Source organism: Melospiza melodia, chromosome 9 (assembly GCF_035770615.1).
Source record: "Melospiza melodia melodia isolate bMelMel2 chromosome 9, bMelMel2.pri, whole genome shotgun sequence".
Classification (NCBI taxonomy): Eukaryota; Metazoa; Chordata; class Aves; order Passeriformes; family Passerellidae; genus Melospiza; species Melospiza melodia.
In genome coordinates, this window is record NC_086202.1 from 7,760,095 (window position 1) to 7,767,836 (window position 7,742).

The following is a 7,742-nucleotide window of genomic DNA, read 5'->3' on the forward strand; positions in this document are numbered from 1 at the left end:
GTACAGACACTTGTCTGCTTCAGGGGTCAAACTGGCTGGGCTCTGCAACAAACCTGCTACCCAAAGTAAGTAGACGCATTAAGTCCCATTCCAAAGACCTTACCACCCATGCCTTCACCCATTGAATTGTTGGTAAAGACATTAGCACACATCTTCCCTCTCAACTTCATCCTCCAAATTTAAGGTTCGAATCAAGACCTTGCCTCCTGATTTTAGCATGATGAGCAGTTGCTCACAAAGTTGCTGCCTTTGAAAACGGAGCAATACAAAAGTAATCCTTGTGTTAAAGTTGCTGAAAATGTCCTTTTGGGTTTTTTAAGTGTTCCTTCCACAGCCTTTTTCAACTCTACTGTAACCTGTTTTCATTTTACGATCAGTCAGAAACTTTTTTCTAACACTGAAATTGGAAATATATGATGTGATGTCTCTGTTTCAAGCAGATGAAGAAAGGGTATTTAATTTCGTCTCCTGGTACCCTCTCTAAATGGGTCCAATTCCATTAGTGTGGAATCATATCCAAATTGACCCCTCCCCAGATTCCTAAATTTTTATCCTTGAAGCCCATAGGAATTTGTTTGGGTTTTGGTTTAACCTGTTTTCCCAAGCACACCATTACACCTTCATCTGACTTTGCAAAGTCCATCGTACTCTGGTAAGGGACACAGCAACATCCAGCAGCAGCCATTTGAGCTTTATTTGAAAAAAAATCAGGATGTCAAAGTCAAACACAAAGTACAAACATCACAGAAAAAGAGTCTGTGCCTGAAGGAGTTTATAGTCTTAATGGAGGGAATAGCCCCATCAAGTACGCGGGGAAAACTGAGATGAAAAGTGATTTTCCCAGTTTAATTCCAGAGGGTTTAAGGAGGTCCACAAGTTGCTCTCAGTCCAGGAGTACATTGTCTTCCTACCTGAGCTGAGATAGATTATTTCTTTATCCTGCATCAGACACGTTTCTGAGCTATTAGACATCTCTTTGTATGTGTTTGGTAATGAATTGGTGAGTTCATGCAAAGAGAGGAAAGGGAAATTGTGTTACTGCTTTATATTTTATGATAAAAAGCCGAGGCTGAAGCCTTTGTGAACAGTCTGCTAATTGTACAATATCACATGTGATTAAGGCTGCTGAACAACTGTCCTCTGTTCAATACTATTATGGGACCAGAAATGCTGTTAAAAGGAGATCACAGTCCAAGACATAAAGTCAGTTCAAGAATATTCTTTAATACAGGAACACTTTAAGAAATACTTTTGCTCACCATGACAGGGAGATACATTCCTTCTCCACTTTCTCAGTTACTTCAAACCAACCAAAAAAGTTCTAAAGCCATCTGAGCCATTTTTTTCCTCAGACTAAAGGAAGATTTTGTTTCAGATCTACAGAAATCAGCCAAGTTTTTGAAAATGTTTGAAATTAACTTTCAAAACTTTTGAAATTACCTTTCACAGCAAAGCCAAGATCGCAATAATCCTTTACCAGGAAAGAGATCTATTCAAAAGCATAAAACCAAAATCAAAACCAAACAAAACAGCCCAAACAGGCCAACAGAAAAGGACTAGTGTGGTTGTAAGAGGTGCAGAGAATAGCATGATAGTACTTTTACTGCATAAATAATCATAAATAAAAATCTAAGCCCATCTAGAAAGGTTTCTAGATGTCGAGCATCAAGGAAGAAATATTGCACTACTGATTCCTGGCTAAGAACTAACATGCTATGAAAATGAAGGAAAGCGAACTTTACTTTTGGCTGCTGTATGCCGCAGCTATGCAATAGAAATTTCATAAATCTAGGAAAAGAATGATGTAAAAATGCCAATATTGGTTCTCTTCTGTGCTCATTTGATGGGATTTTTTGGTGTCAGAAGAAGTTAACAAATCTGGCTGAGAGAAGTCAGATCTGTCAATCCTTTCATCTTTACATGCATATCTGTAAGTTCCACTTTTCTTGCAAGTGTAACATTTTACACCTTTCATCCTTTCAGTTCTTGACACAGAAATCATTTACACTTTTAAAGAACTAATGTACTGAACCGTTTTGGGCAGATTTAGAACTTAAAAGCGTTTGGATAAGTTCTCAAAAGTTGCAAGTTACTGAATAAAAACATAATGAGATTACAAGGTAATGATGTAGAAGGCTGTGTGAACAAAGCCTTCCAAAAATATATCCATTGTAGTAAGAAAGAGAAATAGAGTAAGTAAAAAGTATTATAATATATAAGTATATTATATCTTTATATTATATAGTATATATATTATAATTATGTATATTATGTATTATAATACTTTATTATAATAAAGTATAAAGCTTCTAGACTATTACTGTCAAAACTTAGGCCCCTGTATAAAATGTTGATACATTTCCATTCATTAGGTAAAGCAGCATATTTAAAGTTCTCCGTGGTTGCTGTTGTGAGAGAGTGGAATAGATAAAGCAAAACAGCCCCCAAACACAGACTTCTCCAGCTGCTCAGGATATCTGCAAAACTCTGAGGACAAGAATAAAGCAGAGACCATGCTCTGCTCCCTCCCCCCAAGCACACACACCCTGCCTGCTCTGCTGGCCCTCTCTGCAGGCTGGGATCAATGAAGCCTCACTGCAGAAATCCTCCTCACTTAAGGATGCTCAGTACTGTTTACAGCATCCAGCCCAGTGGTTTGGCAGTTCTGTTGAGAACAGTGTAAGTGGCTGAAGAGGAGAGAGAGGAAAAAAGAATAGCATTGTGCTTGACCTCTTTGCAAGGATATTAAGAGAAACAAATGCTTCCTATGCCCTTTCCTTTCTCCTTGGCACAGATATTACTGGGCTCATTAAGTGCAAGGGGCCAAGCTCTGCACTGCTTCTGGACAGGGATATATAGACCTGCCTTGGCCTTCTGACACATTGGTAAAGCAGGAGTGTAGGCAGGAGGAAATGGCTGCACAGAGTAATTTGACAGCTTCAAGAGCTGCTCTACCTAACACATCAGAGCAGTGCACAGGGTACAGGGTTCCACTGAGCCTGACAGGGAACCTGAGCACAGCCTTCCCCTTTGCTTTCCAAATATGCACCCAACACTTCGTATAGAGGACAGCAAAAGGCTTTCTTTTTTTTTTTTTTTTTTCATAAATCCCACACTAATTTTTCATTGAGAAAGACTGAGCCACCTGAGCCACTCCAAAAAAAAAAAAATATTTCTGATGTAATGGAAACCATCAGTCTCTTTCCTGAGGTAAAAGAAACTTGTCCCTAGTTATTGGATTCCAGTGCTAACAGAATAATGCATGTTACAATTTTCTGTTCCTATTGTCTTATCTGGTAAGTCAGCTCTTGGGAGGTATCAATTTTATAAGATTAAAAGTATAAGCCTCCCCTCACCTACTCATTTTTTCAATATTTAGAAAGAAATATAAGCCTTCCCTTGCCTACTTATTTTTTCTAAACTTAGAAAAAAATAAAATTCACGGAAAATTCACTGGCACACTTCTAAAGTGAAAGCTTGATAGAAAAATCTTACCTTTCTTAAGACCCATGTGTGTATTTTGCTGCAGTAGTCGCATTTGTTACCATCATCTCCAAGAAGAAAACTGCCATACAATAGACTGTAAGTGCTGTGAGAAGTTTACCAAACTCAGAAACATCTACAAAACAACAGAGGTGGAAATCAATGCTTATGCTATTTTTTTCCATTTTTTTTCCATTTTTATGTGGAGAAAAAAATTAGAGTCAGAGCTGTATTTTTTATGCATATGCATGAGCTGAGGTGTAAAATCTATCCTACAAAGAAAGAGCCAGATTTCTATTGGAATGTTTATTCCTCTGCAGAATTTTTCATGAAGAAAAAAAAGTAATGATATTTTTTGCACTCTTATTTTTAAATTGTAGGCCATGGATGAAGAATTACAGGATAAATTACAATTTGGCTTCAGGTCCATTTAAAGGCGAAAGATGCTTCAGAAAAGCAGAGACCAGACAACACCAAGCTCTATCAGCACTAGTAATGACATCTTTGCTACTTGAAACACCTCTCTGCTTTCAACTAAAAATCTGCCAAGTCAAGGAATAAAATCATGTTACATTTTTCTATATTTATTTGTACATTCTTTCTGCACAAAAAAATTAAATAGACAATCTGATAGCATTTCCATCTATGACAGAACCAATCTGCCGACATTGATCTCGACTCTGAGTATGAACCTCTTATTTTTTAAAATACAAAGTTTTAAAAAGTCTTCCTACTGAATAGATGTGTAATTGTGTGCCATGCTGAAACCTTGATGCATCTTGCACTGATTGCAGTGCATTTCCCACTGCAAATGTCGCTTCTGCTAAGGTTTTTTTCTGCATTCATTCAGCTGCCTTTTATTTTCCCTGCTATTCCTTCTGGAGTTTTTCACAATCCTGGTTAATCTTGACTAAGCTAGGGCATTTTTTCCTTGTCAGCAAAGCTCCATCTCACAATTCAACCTCTCTTACACATCATTAGTAGGTGTACTGAATTTATCCAATACCCTTTAATGATCCCAAAGGGACACTGCTATTAGACTTTTTCTAGCTGAGAAAGCATTTACTTTGAGTTATTTTCTCTCATTCTTTTCTAAATTAGGACATGATCTTTGGGATTCAAACCACTGTTGCCTTTATTTCTGTATTTGCTCTTTTTATTCATAGATTCAACAAAATACTGGAAACATTATTAGAAGATAATGGAATTCCATTGACCTTCCTGGGATTTACACCCTTCCTTCAGAATTTAGCAGAGGTTTCCACATTTTTCTGGCTAATTTGCTGAATGATATATTGAAAAAAAAAAAAAAACCTTACTAAAAGATTTTGAAAACAAAAATATATCATCTGCTCCAATTTTCTCCTAACCACTATTTTTCCTTTGCAAGGCTTAGGAAGAATGCATTTATTATTGGTGGCTTACTGGTTCTTACTCATCACATTATACTTTACCCAGGAGCTTTGTAAGTCCACCAATTTCTTCCAAGGCTATTTAAGCGTGACTACTCTCTTCATGTTGTCAGGCTGATGAATTTAATTTCTTTTTAAATTAAAAAAAAAAAATCCACCAAAACAAAAAGTAAATTGTTGGGTAACTGTTAAATCAGCAGTGTAATCAGTATTTTGATTACTACAATTTTCATCTTAATATCACAGTTCATCTCCTTTAGAGTGGTGCTGCCTAGTCCTAGTGATTCTACTTCAAAATAATCTCATGTAGATTTCTTACTCTTCAAAAAAAACCCCAACCTTCTAATAATGGCTACATTGGTAGCCTAATACTTTAATACTTAATTTTACAGTATATTTTTTAATACTGCAGTGAAATTATTTGCTTTTCCTGAAATTCCTTTTTCCTTTCCAATTGCTACTTTTGGAGCCTATTTAATTTTCCTGTTTTTTGCTTTTGTGTATTTAAAAAAATTACCTCTTTCTTTTTTCAGTCAATACTTGAATAGTTGTACTGTTAGACTCTGGAAAGTGATACTTGCAAAAAGTGGAAAAACAAGTACATCAAATAGTCTGCAACAAGGATAGTGAAACAATAATTGTACTAGGCATAATGGAATAATGGAACAAAATTATGCTCATTTTTTGCCATTTGATTTGCATAAAGTTGGCAAAAATGAGAGGCTATGCATGCATTGATCCCTGTCTTGTCTTCTAGATGTCATAAAAGAATTGAGTAGATTAAATTTTCCCTCAGTATTAATGTTGAAACAGACATTATATGCCAAGAATCTAAGTGGCATATTGTATTCATTCAATGCAACTATTTTCAGCAATTTGAAGAAATAACTCTCTTGCATAAATATAACACTTTGTCAAGCACACAAGCAGTTATTTAATTAGCTGAAGACATTAATTTCCATAGCTTCAGATAACAGTAGAAATAATAATTATTAAGAATTACATTATTTCCTTGAAGTAACAAGGTTTATTGCCCCAGAGGAGCACGAAGATGCATGTGGCACCTCCTGTTTGTGTACCTGGGCACTGGTGGTGCTGCAGGGGGAGGCTGAAGAAGCTGTGAGCTGAGATGCTGACCTCATCCATGGCCTCAGCCAGGGATAAAGGCTCAGGATGTGCCATGGGCAGGTCTGGCTGCACAGGTGGACATGCAGGGTGGCTCTCTCTGGGACTGACTGCTGAGGGAAACCTTCTCACCAGCCTGGCAAGTTTTTCATCATGAGCAAAGCTTTAGACCAGTTTTTAAAGGTGCCAGAGAAAAAAATCCACAAGCTTTTCTCCCTGTTCTTTTCAGGTTACAGATTTAGAATCTGTGTGATCAAAGTCAAGGAGAGAGTGAGGGAACTGAAAAGGTTCTAAGAAAGGGAGGATGCAAAGTGAGCCATCAAACACCTGCGGCACAGATCCACAAGCAGAAACGCAGAATCAGTTCAGGTGGAAAAACCTCTGAGACCATCATCAGAGGTGGAAAAACCTCTGAGATCATCAAGTCCAACCTGTGACCCAATACCACCTTGTGAACCACACCATGGCCATGTCCAGTCTTTCCTTAAACACCTCCAGGGATGGTGACTCCACCCCTCTGGGTAGCCCATTCCAAAATCTAATCACCTTTTACAGAATTAAATTCTTCCTGATGTCCCAAACTGGTGCAGCTTAAGACTTTGTCCTTTTATCCTGTCACTGGGGGAAGAGGCTGAATCCCCACCAGGCTCCAGCATCCTGCCAGGGAGCTGTAGAGAGTGACAAGGTCATCCCTGAACCTCCTTTTCTCCAGGCTAGATAGCCCCAGCTCCCACTGCTCCTCAAAGAACATGCACTCCAGACACTGGCAGAAATATCTGGCAAACACCAGTTGAAAAATGGGAGAGACAAAGTGCACATAATGACAGGTTTAAACCAAAGATTTTTTTGACCGGAAGGCTCTTTCAATATAGAAGCTATGGAAGTATCCAAGGGGCAGAAACTTGGAAAGACTTAAGCTCAAGACCTTGTGGGAATGGGAATACATTCCCTAGTAGGATGAGTATACAACTATCTCTTTGAAAAAGCATTAAGGCAGGACATAGTTGTTTATTCAGTTCTTCAGATGTGCTAGGGACTGTTTTTTTTTATTTCATGAAGTGGAGGAAATTAGAGGAAATAGCTACAGAAAGTAGCTATTTTAGATTTAATTCTAATTCTTTAGGAGGAAGTGGTTGAGAATCTTAAAGTGGAAGTTAATTCAAGAGAAAAAGATAATAAAAATGATAAGTCTTCCATTCTTCCTTTAAATTGCAACTAACAAAATAAGGCTAATGGACTTCAAATAGCTCAGGGAAATACAAGTATCTAGCAGTGATAAGGAACAAAAAAGAATACAAGAGATAAAGACAGGACAGCAAATGATCCTAAAGTGGAAGGAAGATTAGAAGTACATCAAAAATTAAGATGATTGTATCAAGAATTCTTGAACAATCTGAAAATCTAAAAGAAAACCATAAAATATAGAAAAAAGACACATCTATAACGGCAAGTATAAAGAAGCAGCACAAGCAAGCCAGAATAAAATGAAAAAATGCTGAAGCGCAGAATAAGCCACAAGAAGCATGATGATATTCATATTCAGTTCAAATGGGACAGATCTGTGCTGGAAATAATAGTAACTTCAACTGTTTTCCACAAGGATTATACCACATTACAATGCCTTGTCAATCGTTTTTGACCCATTTGCCTCTCCAAATTCTCCATCTCATACCAATCTGTAACTCTTGAAATCCTCTAAAAGCAATTTCACAACTTGAAAGA